Source organism: Canis lupus, chromosome 31 (assembly GCF_003254725.2).
Source record: "Canis lupus dingo isolate Sandy chromosome 31, ASM325472v2, whole genome shotgun sequence".
NCBI lineage: Eukaryota > Metazoa > Chordata > Mammalia > Carnivora > Canidae > Canis > Canis lupus.
Genome location: NC_064273.1, coordinates 8,835,477 through 8,851,536, shown reverse-complemented (window position 1 = coordinate 8,851,536; position 16,060 = coordinate 8,835,477). Strand labels below are relative to the sequence as shown.

Below are 16,060 nucleotides of genomic sequence, written 5' to 3'. Positions count from 1 at the left end.
TAATGTGTTAAACTTTCAGACAATACGCTGGCATCTAGCCTATGTCAAAAATCTAAGGCAGAGGTCCTACTTCCTCATTACCATATACCTTACCAGACCATGGTGGTAACCACATCAGAAACCCACATTTCCATAAGCTCTAGACAGTGCTTAAAGGGGGGCCGCAGCTATCTACATACTTGATAAAAACAAAACAAAACAAGTCTCCCAGTGGACTTGCTCTTTTTGAGGAAGGAGACAGAAGAGGAAAAAAAGAAGAAAGTGGTAAAGAACTTTAGAGATTTAAATACCAGCCTCCAAATTTTTTTTAAAGTGTTTCAGAGACATTAAGGTGCAAAACACATCAATGTATTTGATATACAGGATTCTTATAAAGTAGCATTTTCCCTTTAAAAAATAATACATGGTCATTTTCCTTAGGCGTAAAACATCTCTCTTAGCACTCAAATATTTCTCTGAAGCTACTGAAAATCACTTTGTAGAATGTTTTTATCTTTACTACAATGTTTACTACTACCAAGATACTATAGAAAAATGAAGTATAAGGTGTAGCTTTTCTTTTTTTAAAAGATTTAATTTATTTATTCATGAGAAACACAGAGAGAGAGAGGCAGAGACACAGGGCAGAGGGAGAAGCTGGCTCCATGCAGGGAGCCCGGATGTGAGACTTGATCCCAGATCTCCAGGATCACAACCTGGGCTGAAGGCGGCGCTAAACCACTGAGCCACCTGGGGCTGCCCACGGTGTAGCTTTTTAACCAAAAAGATTATAATTTTTTTTTTCCCAGTAAGCATGAAAAAAATCAGAATTAGAACTTCAATGAGAATTATTTCCAGAATACAAAAGAAAACCTGATTATCTTTGTACACAAAAAAGCATGTTTTCTTTAAAAAAGTAAATTAAGTAAGCTTTTTGTCTGGTTATTCAATGAAGTATATAGTCTACCCTGCAATCAGTACTTACAATCAGAAATAAAGATGAACTTAAAATGAACTCCTTGGTATGTCTTCATTTTCTACCCTAAAGCAAGTCAGATGATTTGCAGTATCTGTTACACAGGATTTTTTTTTCAGGCATCACCCCCACAATATTAGCCACACACCTCTAGGTTAACATACTAACCCAACTGGGGCTAATTAACTAGTTTGGCTACACAAAATCTTTTCTGCCTTTAATTACATTAACTTAATATGACTTGAATTCAGCAGACCAAAAATGAAACCACTAATTATATTAAGGCCTTCAAAGATGATTTCAAATTGCTAACCACCAAACTGTCATATAATTTATCTCATTTCCTTTAATAGATTTTGCATTTAAAATCTGTGTTCCTTATGAGAAATACTATTTTTAAAGTACATCATCACAACAGATTAAAAGAATAATGATTTAGGATGCTAGAAGAGAAATATGTTTAAATAATACTTATCAGACATATGTAGGTGTCATCATACCAGTGAAAAATTGTGCAACATTAAATTTTTACAATTTTCAAAATGATTTAAAGGCTCAGAAATATTCATTTACAGTAATAAAGGCTTAATGAGCAGGGTTAATATGAAGAGTGAAATTTTTAAAGCACCTGGGCTTAGAACTTATTTTCTGAAAAACTTGATTCTTTACCACTATTATACTATTTTTGCAAAGTAAATATGAAGAGACAGTCTAGTACGTATCATCCTTAAGCAATTTACTACTAATTCTCTTTGAGTAGAATGTCTGTTCCTAGTAATGCTGTCAATTCTGCCTGGATCTTTGACCTACACCATGAATATCAAGCTGTTGTGAACTAGAGAAGTACTTTGCATGGGTTTAAGACTTCTTAATGACAATGAGATGCAGGTACCCCAGATGGCCAGCCATGGCCCCCAGACATTCTCCTTGGTGAAATAAACTGCAGGGCAGTTTTGGATGTTCCCTATGGAGTACTTTCAACAGAGACATGTAGAGAAGAATCACAATAACAGCCTTTTCACCCAAATATCATATTAATTCAACAATGACAACAAAAATAAACCAAAAAGATATGTTGTTTAAGCAGGGAGCAGAGAGAGAAGGAGGGGAATTAAAATAATATCCACTACTTTCCAATCTGGCTGCAAAAGTGGTATCAACCTTGAATGTAAACAATTCAGATTAAAGCATCCATGTTTTCTCCAACAGACACTACAGTAGCATCTTTCAAAAACAACCATGCTTTATCGCATTCAAAATTAAGCAAAAAGACTGGTGGTAGTGGAATTAATTATTCATACAAATGATAGATAGCAGATTGGATAAAATACATGTCTCATAGCAATCTAAAAAGATTACAACCAAGTAAAGATAATTCATATAATTCAGATCTTACACAGTATCAAAGAAATTACTGTATTTCTTATACCTATAAGTAGTGCAAAAAGAACAGTTGATAATTAGAATGTTTAGAATTAAATAATTTCATGTTTTTACTAATAACATTTTAATATCATATGTAGATACTTTATATCTCTGAATGTACATATTAATAAATGTGTTCTTGTTCACTCTTTGGAACCTAATTTTAATGTAGGTAATAATCAGATACAAATTTAAATTTTTGATAAATGTCTGCTATCAAAAATCACTAACCTAAAACTATTTGTATCTATTATTTACTCACTATAAATACTTTTCTTAGTATATAAACAAATTCCAAGAAAATTTTTATTTATTCTGTTTATTTGTACTACTTTTGTAGTATAAGAGTACAAGAAAAATAATGCTTTTTAAAATACCATGTATCCAAAAAAAAATATCATCTATCCATGACATGATTTCATATTTTAGTCTCCAGTTTAAATTTTATTTTAAGTAAGTATATAGACAATAAACTAGGATCAGCCAAATCACAGTTCTTCCTGGCTTACAAAGTTTATTTCCTTTTCTTATTTTTCATAGAGGCTACTATCTCTCAGTTAATTTTCTGAAAAAAGTTCACTTCTCTCTATTCCTTTATCATTTTGGTTCAGAGACCTTAGAAAGGAAGGGGAGAAAGAGAAGAAATAGAAGGAAGAAAAAAAATTGCATTTTAAAAAATATTTCCCACTCAAGTCTCTTGATTAGATGTGACCTGGTTTCATGCTGCTCATCCAAAGGTTGTTAGGTAAAGCTGCCATGTACTCATCACCAGTTTGATATGGACTCGTGACACAATGGCTGTACCAAAGAGATGTGTTAACTGAGAAAAATAGATTATAGAATAGTATTTACAATATTTTTTACTATAGATTATTTTTAAAATTAATTTAGATTTTAATGGCACTATAAAAAGTTTTCACCTGGGTATTACTAATCCACTGACTCATCCATTCTTAGGCAAAGCCCATTTCCTGTCTACAGTCTACTTAAAGTGTAAATAATGTCCATGAGATTTGCACAAAAAATCTTATATAAAAGATGCCTCGGAAAGTACATATTTGTTATAAAAAATATGAAAATGACAAGTTGAAAGCAATCAAATGCCCATTTTGCATTTTTCCTGCTTACATTAAAAGGGGCAGCATTACAAGGAGAAAACCATAACTGGTAGGTCTTTCGACTATTCTCTTAGGAGTAGAATAGAGAGGAAAAATAGGCAATTAGGATCTCTCTATTGGTGTCCCATATTTGCTTAGCTACATGCATAGAAGAGAACATGATCCAATTTCATTTGTTTGCGGGTACACTTTACAATACCATTTAAAAACCAACATGATTTCAGCCAGGAGTTTAAACACACTCAGTCATCAGAGGGAAGCAACAAGAGACTCATGCAGAAAAAGCAATTATCCCAGTGGGAACACGTGGCTCTACACAGCTTGGTGAGCTGCCAGCTGAGAACACAGGCCTGGGAGAATTGCTGCCTATGACTATGGCAGCTGCATTTCTCTGTTATTTCCATTTCTCCTCCTAAACTGTTCATTTCTCCCTCCTAGCAATTTATAAATTGGTAGTTGGCTGTTTGCTGCTGCAGAAGCACACCTATGATAATTTGATTACAGACTACATCAGGAAGGGCTGTATTGCTAATTGCAGGCAAGTAGGAACCACCCTACAGAGAGACATCGTTAAGTTACAGGGAGAGGATGATTTTCTTTGTGAAGGTATAAATTATTACCTTTCTGTCTATCTAGTTTATATCACCAGGGGACCTTTCCGTGAATCCTCATTTTAACAAGGAATAATAGAAAAGAAACACAGTCTTTATCCATAAAACACACCTATTTCATTCAAGTGTGGCTCAAAGTCAATATGAAGCCTTGGATTTGGCATTTTCTTTTAGACGCCCATTTTCTTGAGCCAGTCACAGTTACGTAGCCTAAAGCAATCAACCGAGAAAGCCCCCTTTAATTTATTGTATTTCAAACCAGGGGCAGACAAGACAACTGCTTAGTGCTGGTCAAACGAAGAACAGATAAACAGGGAAGGCTTTTAGCTGATTCCCCAGGTGTCTGGTTCCCCAATCATTAAGATCAGAACCCAAAAGTAAATCCTATAAAAAGGAGGTAAAATAAAGAGTGGTTTTGGAAGAAAAGAGCCTTTGCTAGCTATCTCCTAAAAGTAAGAAAGTTGATTGATTTTTACCTCTATGAAAATTATGGGTGTTACATGGCAGTATTATGCATGCATATGAAAAATTAATTTAGCTCTTAGCTATTAAAGTTAATGTATTAGTTCCTTCACAGGTCTCCTGAAACAATGTCCTGCTGTTTTAAAGGTAAAAACAAAGTCTTATGGGCAATTTTCACTTTTCTACAAAACCAGGTTTGCTTTTTATCACCTCGTCCAACCATCTGGCTATAATTCTGAATTTACATACAGTCACTGTTAGGACAGTCTGAAATAAAAATCTATGGAGGAATTATGACTATACTCTAGAAATAAAGATGACAAATGCTCATAGTATTTGAAGGAAGAAAAAGCCCATTTTCAAACACTTGGCTCTTTTGAGTTATAAGTGCACCAGCTGAAAATACTTTTCAAACAGTAAATCCCTTTTTCTCTCCATCAGTTCTTATGCTTAGTTCTCTATAGTTTTGGTCTAGGGTGAGAATTTCTCTCACCACCAAATGCCTTGCTAAGATGATGCCTTTTCCAGAGACTGTGTATAATTTGTTACTCTTGAAATTTAAATTCACTTATATTCTGAAGAAGATATATAACCATGGCAGAAAAAAGTCAAATCAAGGTTTGAGTATGCAAGGGATTCTTGAATTCAGAAACTCAAAATGACTTTATGGAAATGAAGTAAGGAGAATCACTTTATGGAAACACCTGTAATTTGAAAAAAGTTTAAAAAGCAATAAAATCGTTTAATCCTATTTATTGGGATTCTCTACAAATATGAATATCCCCTAAAGTAGCTACAAATTCAAGTAAACACCCATTCCCATTCTGTATTTTAATCCCAGAGTCAAAGGAGAACAAGACGACACTTGCAAGTCACAAGCTTAATTGATTAATCAGTCAGGGTTTATCAGACCAGGGTCAGAGTTTCAATATCCATATGGCCAGTTACTTCGCTCTCTTTTATTGATCACGAGACTATGTCAGAGCCCAGCTCCATTACTGGGCAAATGGGAGCCTCCTTTCATAAGGGACATATGATAAGACAGAAATAATAGCCTCCTTCTCCAACACTGCTCATGTTAAAACAAATGAAAATATATCTAAGTACTATCTATGAAAGCAAGTAGGGTAATTTGCACATGTGAGAAAGACATTAAATCTTGAGCAAAAAGGTTTGAGCTAGGACTTATAAGAACTCTTCTCAATGGTTTACATAACCTCAGAGTTATCCACACACATTTCTTACTATTTCCTGAGAACTAGTGATTAAGTCATGGATAAATAAGAAATAAAAACAAATGTATTCTTACCCTTTATATTTCTACAGTTATCTGTGAAAAATAAATTAAAGAGGACTGGTATTTGTTTAGGACAATCTTTCTCAGTTAAAATAGTTCAGTTCTCTGTTTAAGACAAAAGCATACTGAACAGAAAATGTAGTGCAAAAAGTATTAATGGTGTTAATGATCTCAGTGTTCTGAACTGTTCCTAACCCTAAGTGTCTAAGTATTTGAACTTTCAGCTGAAATTCAGAATTTTGTAAGTTCTAGATTGTGTCCATACAAACCCAAATAGGAGGTTCCAGAATTAAATGGTAGGAAAGGTTCTGGTGGAAGTGATGTCAGCCAGTGGGAAGATTAAGGAACAAGATAAAGTCAAACAACAACAACAACAACAAACTTGATCCCATGTTTCTTGCCTTTCTTCCACATGAAATATAAATTCTATAATGGTAAAGAATTTATCATATTTCTAGTATGTAGCACAACACTGACAGAAAAGACAGTATCAGATTTTTCAAGCTCTAAAAAATCAGATACATAGAATTCCTTGATTTCATTCATCACTTCGGAAAAGCCTTGATATTTGAATTTAAGTTATAAGTACATTATTTTATATTGCCCTGCAGAGGGCAAATTCAAAATCTAATGACTTAATATCAAGGGAATAGATAAATTTAACATTTTTGATGATTCAAAAGAAGTTTTAAAGGACTTAGCAACTGCAAAAATCTAGGGACCCCTGGATGGCTCAATCAGTTGTGTGTTTGACTCTTGATTTCGGCTCAGGTCATGATCTCAGGATCGTGCAATAGAGCCCTACAATGGACTCCACCCTGGGCATGGAGACTGCCTTTTTTTTTTTTTTTTTTAAGATTTAATTTATTTATTCATGAGAGACACACACAGAGACACAGGCAGAGGGAGAAGCAGGTTCCCTGCAGGGAGCCTGATGTGGGACTTGATCCTGGGTCTCCAGAATCAGGCCCTGGGCCAAAGGCAGATGCTCAACTACTGAGCCACCCAGGGAACCCTGGAGCCTGCTTAAGATTCTTTCTTTCCCTCTCTCTATGCTTCCCCTCAAAAAAAAAAAAAAAAAAAAAAAAAAACAATGCAAAAACCTAACTCCTAAAAAAAATTAAGTTCTAAGTGTAAAATGCATTTGATGATTTTCTCCAAAGGCACATGAAAATTTTATCAGTGAAATCTGTGGTACATTTCATAAATGTATGAATATACTTAAACAGCAATCTGGATTATTATTGTTGTAAGCAGTGAAAATCATGATGTATCAACACATGCTACATACATGACATTGTTGGATTCACTATCCTTGATTTTTACAACAGTCTCACAAAGGGAAGTATACTTTGCTATTTGGAGATGAGAAAACTTAAGGCTCAGAGAATATCAGAAACTTGCTCTACATCATTTAGTAAGTAGATTGGAGCCCATTCTCCACAGATACAAAATAAAGCTTATATTTTCTTTGCATCCCATGCCACAAAGTATAAATTAGCAATATCTTGCAAATGTATAGATCCCAAGACTCAATGGCGTGGCAAAGAAATAGGTGCTAGTGGTTGACCTGCCTGAGTGTGTTAGACTGATAGTCTTCCTTCCATCTGACTCCATATTTAAATCTGACTGAACTGGGTATCCACCCTAATTGTCCATAATCCGTCTGGATGCCAGTGGGGAAAATGTGCATGTTTACACTTGACATATGTAGGTGTTCTTTGCAAGTAAAGTGTAGTTAGGTAAATATTTTATACTAGTTCCTACACAGAGGAATGGCTCTTTCTCCATATAAACATGCACTTACTATCATGGCATGTTTATAATTTAAACAGAATATTTATAAGCTTCCCTAATAAAGATGAGAAAATCTGACATGATCTTTTATTAGCATGATGCATGGGGCAATATGGTGATGTAATATGTCTAGGTGAAAAAAGAGTGACACCATGAATGTTAAAAGGCAAAGAAATATGAAATGATGGACTCCTGAGTGAATTACATATTATTCACTCAAGGAAACAAATTTTCATTATTTTCAACTAGTTTTACCCATATTGAGTTCAACTGCTTTTGAAATTTTCCCGTATGAGATGATGCTCTTAAAGGTGACTTAAACATGAGCCTGTTTCTGCTGTGATCAGCCTTTAAAGCTTCATGATCACCTAGATTTGTACGATTTAAGAAGAGAAAACCTGTGCCATCTGTTAGTAATTTTGTTAATGCACACCAGATTATTTTACAAGTGTACTATTTATCATATTATCAAATGCTTTGGGTTTAAAGAGATAAAAACTGAAGTGGTCAGATGTTACTAAGAGAATATTAGTGCTTTTAGAGCTCCTATCCTTTGAACAAAAGAAATGCAAAATCAGCATTAGTTTAGGCATCAGCCTCAGCATAAGATTTCAAATTATTCTTTGAGAGAGCATCCTTATCAAAAGAGGTAATATGAACAAGACTGAGAAATAGAGTCGATCTTAGCCAATTACAAATAATGAAAAAGAAATCCCAACCCCCTTTAAAGTGATCAGATTAAAAATAATTTAAAACTTAAAGGCTTAAAGTAATTTCTTTGATTTCTCCATCTTGGATCATGTTAAAACATGGAAAAAATGCCTTGTGCAATCAAGTACACTGCTCAATCTACTACTTTGCTTTTTAAGATTACAATTCATTCTGCCTATAGTAAACAGAAAACAAGTCAAGTCTGGGTCATCGTGAGCGAACACAAAAATTAGAAGCAATTAGAAAAGTCAACATTTTTTTTTAAACGAAGAATTTACCAAAATGTATTTCGCTATTATTTAAAATGTTTTCCAAATTATGAGTAAGATTTACAAGCAATGCTTTAAGATAAATTTTAAAACTCTATCTTTAGAGAAGCATTTCATCTGTGATTAATAGAACATCAAAAATAAAACAAACTGGTTAGAGCACCATTCTTGAAGCCACAAAAAATTATACCTTTAATTTGGCAAACTACTTTAACCCATAATTAAACAAACTGCTCCCAGACAGTAGTAAAATTTCACTAGTCCTTGGCTATTCTAGAGAAATGTAATGGCCTGATCAAATCTATCAAAGTCTTGGAAAATGAAGAAACACAGCTGCTTGAGTGAGCATGTATTTTTTTTTTTGGGAGGGGTGGTGGAGGCAGGCAGGGGAGGCAACATTTGTAAGTCTGCTTTCTCTATTAGTATACCCAACTAATCTGAAATTCTTATTATGGGCTTTGTCATCTGACCATGTGTGTTCATTTCCTAGAGTTATAATACTTCTGGTTAGTATACTGTATTGATAATTACTTTGAATTATGAGGTACAGTTTTCCTTTAGCTGATTACTCAAATGTCTGAGCCACTACTTTCTAGAAGGTCTACTCTGACTGGAGGGTCATGGATGCTAACCAGCAGCGTATATCCACATCAGGTTATAGCCCAGCGAATTTCAGGAGTTGGCAGATGTCCAAATGGAAGGTGGCTTGGGCAGACTGCAGGGTACTCCACTATGTCTTCTAATATTGCTTTGGCTGAAACTTACATTTGGGTGGGATTAGATTTGGGAAAAACATTGAAAACTGTTTTTAAGGAAACCTGTTTGGAAAAAAAATCAGAAGGCCAGAATCATCTCAAGAGATTTAAAAGAGTACTGACAAACAGTATGCAACGCAAAACAGGATAAAACATCAACATTGTATAAGACCATTGTATAATCAAGGTTATTCTGATTTTTCACATATGTTAGGACTTAAACTCATAGGGACATTCGTTACATCACTTAGAAGAAAGTTGAAAACTTTATAATGTATCATTTCTTGTTTCCTGAACGGAAGATTATTTGTTGAAGTAGAAAATACATTATGTGGCAATCTTTAGCCTCTGTTACATTAACTCTGCATCCAAACCTCTTGGAAACTATCTGTGATACTTGAATGAGTTTACACGTACATATGAGGACTTTATTAGGAATTACAACAAGGTGTCTTGAGAGACCTAGACAAAAATGGACAAGCAGACTACAAACTGTAGAGCCCCTTAAGGGAAATGCCATATAGAAGGCGACTCTTTTTTTTTTTTAAGATTTTATTTATTCATTCATGAGAGACACAGAGAGAGAGAGGCAGAGACACAGGCAGAGGGAGAAGCAGGCTCCAGCAGGGAGCCTGATGCGGGACTCGATCTCGGGTCTCCAGGATCACGCCCTGGGCCGAAGGCAGTGCTAAACTGCTGCACCACCTGGGCCGCCCTAAAAGGCAACTCTTAAAAATTGATCAAAACAGGGTATTTCACTGTTTAACTAGTGTTTTTTTTGTTGTTGTTGTGTTTTGTTTTGTCCATTAAATATCTAATCCAAAAGTGTTCTTTTTCATTCTGAAGTTAAAAATCACTACCCTCTTATCTCTCCAAATCATCAATAGTGAAACATTACTGAACACTAATGGAAAATCAAGACAGAAGTACTTAAAATAACACCTTACAATGAGGTTATCATTGACAGTCCTCAAAATACTTTCATTGATTCTCATAATAATCCTAATAATCAGAGAATATATTAATATCTTGTCAATAATTAAAGGACTTAGCCAAGATCTAGCTGTTAGTGCAGCTTCAAAAAGGAGTTTCAGGGATCCCTGGGTGGCGCAGCAGTTTGGCGCCTGCCTTTGGCCCAGGGCGCGATCCTGGAGACCCGGGATCAAATCCCACGTCGGGCTCCCGGTGCATGGAGCCTGCTTCTCCCTCTGCCTGTGTCTCTGCCTCTCTCTCTCTCTCTGTGTGTGTGACTATCATAAATAAATAAAAATTAAAAAAAAAAAAAAGGAGTTTCAGGGGGCGCCTGCTGGCTCAGTTGGTAAAGCATGCGACTTTTAATCTCTAGGTTGTGAGTTCAAGCACCACATTGGGTGTGGAGCCTACTTTAAATTAAATTAAATTAAATTTTAAAAAAATTTAAAAAGTAGATTCTGATAGAAGAGACTTTCCCAAGATGGCCATAAATTAGGCTTAATCTACTATTTAAATTGTTGTCATTTTTAATTTTTTGAATGAGATTCAGAGGCAACTGTAATCACTTAAGATGAACTTGGATACATTCTTAATAACATGCTTGAAAAAGCCAAAACATGTTCAGAATTATTAATCAAGTTGGCACAAGGCATGTTTGTGCTCAATGGATAAATAAGCAGAGGATGTTTTTAAACCCTATATATTGAAAATACTACTTTCTCTACTTACCAAGATAGGAAATACTAAATTTGGGATGCAAAACAAGTGGCAAAATTGTAGGAAATGAACCCAGTAAAACACTCTATATGTGGATTTTGTGCTAGGAGTTGTCTTAGTCAAATGAACTGGTCAGGTCTAGTCTGTCATGAGAAAAATCAGAACAGGAAGAAATCTGGTGTTGAGAGTTCTGGCTCTCCTCCTGACTTGCAACAGACTCATTAAGTGGCTCGGGACAAATCAAATGCCCTGGCTTCCCATTTCTTCTTAAAAATAAAGGAGTTTGCCTATTCACAATCTCTCAAGTCAGCTTCATCTGTAAAATCTTGTATCTGTAAGTCCACTTAAAGAAATATGTTTACTTCCAGAACTAACTTGTACAGTATATCTTCCTTTGCATGCTGTAATGCTAATGAAAACCATGCTTTAGACAAAAGAAATTGTGGATGATACCTCCTTTCCATTGTATAGGGAATAAGAAAATAAATATATAAAGTATGTAGGCACATAAATTAGGTTTATGTTCAAATGGGCAACTTTTCAGTTCTAGGTATACTAGAAAACACTATTCTGATTTATACTTCCTTCATTTAATATTTTCCAAAAAAATATATACTGAGCTCCTACCATAAGACAGACCTAGGGAATATAGCTGGCTCTCAAGTATCTTACGTATCTTAGAGGAGTAATTTATAAATAATGATTTCTAACAGATTAAAAGAAAAGTACTTAGTAAAAGGCAAAGGTCAGGATAGCAGGGAGATAACTCTATGTGGATGTGCAGAGTGAGGTTTTGCAGACACCTCGTCTTAGAAGTTGCCTTTATGTTGGAACCTGAAAAATGAGTGAGTTAGACAAGGAGGGTCAGGACATTCCAGGCAGAGGGAAGAGCATATGCAAAGACTCATAATCTGTCCCTTCAAGCCCTTAATATCCAAGCTTTTCTTTTTTTAATTTATTTTTTTATTCATGAGAGACACTGAGAGAGAGGCAGAGACATAGGCAGAGGGAGAAGCAGGCTTCTTGTGGGAAGCCCGATGTGGGACTTGATTCTGGGACCCTGGGATCACGACCTGAGCCAAAGGCAGATTCTCAATCAATGAGCCACCAGGTGTCCAGATATCCAAGCTTTTAAATATATCTCTAACATATATATAGTTATAAAACTAGAGCAATAACTAAATGCTCACCAGGATTATGTTTTTACTTATACTGTCGTTGAAACTACTTTGTATGCTAGAACTGAGAAGTCTTCGTTTATTATCATTCTTTCATAAGAGTATTTAGACTTTACAAGTGGGTCTGGACCACGTGGCTTTCCTTTTTCTAGTTTCAGTGTCCAAACATGAATATATGTTTAACTATTTAAGTGGAATTACAAGTTTCAGGAAACATTCAGGATGTTCCTTGGGAAGATAAACCAGTCTTGCTCAACTGGCATCCCCATCTGAATCACAGCATTTCTTAATTCCCCGAAGAATTGTACATAACTACATGGATGGAAGAAAAGTCAATTTGTTACACACAGTGAATGTCTTAGGGCTTTAGGCCTTAAACTTTCTTGTGGAATTCCCTGTTGATCACTGTATTTCACAATAAAGATGTACAGAGGACTCAAATTTGTTTCTTAGTATCAGTATTAGTCTAAATACTTTATTCCTAGTATTCACCTAAACTGAATGCTCTTGGTGGTTCTATAGAAAATGAAATTTCCTCCAGTGTTGAATCAGATATACATAGAAATTTAGATGAAACAAATAAATGCTAGATCTCTTTTCATATATATTTATATTTTTTGTTTTTTTATTCAAAAAAAGATAAAACTGCTATGACACAAACAGTTCCTGATTTTCCTTTTCTATGGAGTTTTTGGTAATTAAATATATCCAGAGTTCAGGCAGGTATACCAACAACAGTAACAACTAGAACATCTATTACTTATATATACAGAGAGAGTGTGTCACCACTTATAATGACATTTAACATGTATTGCCTCGCTGGATTTCCACAACACCACCACTGAACCAACATGGGTATTAAGAGACGATTCATGTCACAGGTGGTAACAATGACATTTATAGAGATCAAATGTCCTTAAGATCGTGTATTTATGTGTTGAAACCCAAAGTTATAATATGGTCTTCTAATACCAAAGGCCATGTTTTAGTCTATTAATCTGCTGTGTTTCAATTATTAAATGTGACAATTAAGAGAGCAGGATAGTACACATAAATTTATTTTCTTAACTCATTTCTTCATTTTTAGTACTTTAGTACTTTAGTAATTCATATTATAGATTTATGCTGACTTAACTCAGATTTAAATCATTAATAAACTTCTTGTTTATTAATTATCATATTATCATTTTATATTAAAAAATATAAAATATGTAATATGTATGACTCTCTAAGAGGGACAAGAAAAAAAATCTGGTTGACTCTACCAGTTTCCTCTGATCTCCATACAACAGAACTACATATTTATTTTGCAGAAACACAAATTTAACTTCTCAGGGAAAAGAGACCCAATGACATCAGCTACATTAAGTATGCTGATTTCCTCTAGGGGAAGAGAGGGGAAAAGGAAGCAGCAGACATTGAACAATAAAAGAAATAGGAAGAGGAAAGCACTAATCGGAGGAAGGGAGGAGGAGCAGATGGCTTAGGAAGGAGACATGTGGGAATTGGGGGGAAAGGAAGTAATTGGCAAGGAGAGGCTGAATGCCAAATTCGTGAAGGATCTGGAGGACACTGGGGATTTGGATGGGATGTGAGTCAGCTGCTTTTCACCAAAATATCACACCAAGGAGGGAAATCAAAGAAACCTACAAAGACACACAGGAAGCAGAAAAGGACTAGAAAAAGAACTGATGACATACTGCATTCTAACAACTGTACCTCTCCAGCATGGGAATGGGAATGTATAACTGACTTTGTCTCTTCATTCCCTATTTTCAAATCCTTAACTGGTTTATGAAAGAAATGATACAGGAAGACTGATCTATTTATATTTTAATCATTTTTTACTTACCTTGCATGAATGCAATTTTTCATTCATATATAAATCAGTTCCCTACAATCTAGGCTTAGGGTGACCACCTGTCCTGGTTTTCCCAGGACTAGGGATTTTTAATGCAAATACCAGGATAGTCCCCAGCAAGCCAGTGTGGCTGGCCATCCCATCTAAGTCACCTTAAGAAAAAGTTAATACACTTGCTTATCATGTAAAATGCACTAATGCAATAAATGTTTTTTCTACTTTTTTCAAAGGAGAATGAAAAAATCTTACTATAGTTATGTGATAAGTAGATGAAATTGACAATAAAATGGTTTCCAGTCTGACGGAGGCTTTAATGGAAATAAATAATTTATAATTAAACTATTTCTCCATCATCTAAATTTTTTCAATTAAGTAAAAAAATTTTAAGATATATAAAATATTTCTAGCATACTACTATAGCATATAAAACAGGAAGAAAAATTAAAAATTCAAGGTACAGTCTATCTCAAAGAATAACACAAGTGATTAAAAAATGTTTATGTCACAAAGCCACAAACAAAGAGAATGGAAAAAGCATGTTTTATTCATTAGTAAAGTTTAGCTCAAAAGCTAAGAATTTCAAACATGAAAAGATGAATGTTTTTAAGCTTTTCTCTTAACTAGTAAAATGCAATCATTCAGGATAAATGACAGTCAAAGGTTACTATGAAGAAACTAACTCTGATATTTCAAAATTGAGTCCAGGTAGATCTCACAATTTATACTTTACTGCTGCAGTATTAGTTTTTATTATATTTTATTGTATCTATACAAAATTGCCAACTCACAACATCAGCAATATTTTCTTTAACTACATTTCTTATTCATTATATAATTTATTATAATTGTTTAATTTTTCAGCAATAAGTTTTGAAACTTGTATAGCTAATTATATTTGAATCTGGCTAATCCACAATTTGGATAATTATAAAACACCATTAGGTGAATAATTCACTGATTTAAAATATCTTTTTTAATATAAATCCTTCTTTCTCTAAATGTCAAATGGTGAAGTTATTTATCGTCCTCTTACCTTTTGAGGTAGGGTTTCCAGAGCTAGAAGAGAGAGTACGTGCCAGGAAGGGGGAGGGGCAGAAGGAGAGAGAGAGAGATCTCAAGCTGACTCCACACTGAGTGCTGAGCCCAACACAGTGGTTGATCCCACAACCCTGACATCATGACCTGAGCTGAAATCAAGAGTTGGCTGCTTAACTAACTGAGACACCCAGGTGCACCTAGACCAATTCTTAAATGTACCAATCCTAGTTTCAAGGCCACCATAACCTTCACTGTGTGAACTATCTCCCCAGACCATTATAAACATGAAGATAATATTTTATTACATGTTTACAAAGATTTTATTTTAAGTAATCTCTACTCCCAATGCGGGGCTCGAACTCATAACCTTGAGATCAACAGTTGCATGATCTTCTGACTAGGCCAGCAAGATGTGCCCTAAAGGTAATATTTTACCGCAGAAATTAAAGGTTACGGTCATTTTAGTTGAAATTTACATTGATTGCAAGTGAAAGTCATTATATATGTAGCAAAACCTATAGGATCCTAATAGAAAATGTTATTAGTGAGCAAAAGACAGACCCTCACATAATTGTCCCCCAGCCAATTCAGAGTTAATTGCTATATTAGTGAAATTTTAGTATTTATCTGACAAGGTTGTTGTCAAGATTAAATGGGTCAACACATATAAAGTGCCTAGAACAGGACCTGGTACATAGCAAGTGCTATAGTAAATGTTTACTATCATTATCATCGTCATCGCAATCATCGTCTCTAGGAGACTAATTAGCAAGTATAAGTGTGTCATAAGGGAAAAAAAATGCTTTTCATGGAGTTTTCAAGGGAATTAAATGAGATAATGTGGAGTATCTGGGGCATGCAAAGTGCTCAATACTTTTTTTTTTTTTACCTAAT

General features: G+C 34.7%; 1 protein-coding gene across 7 annotated transcripts in view; it reads right to left on the bottom strand.

Moving 5' to 3' along the window:
- The window catches only part of ROBO1 (roundabout guidance receptor 1), a 1,126,854-nt gene that overhangs the window by 120,991 nt on the left and 989,803 nt on the right, over nt 1-16,060 (bottom strand). The window lies entirely within an intron of this gene.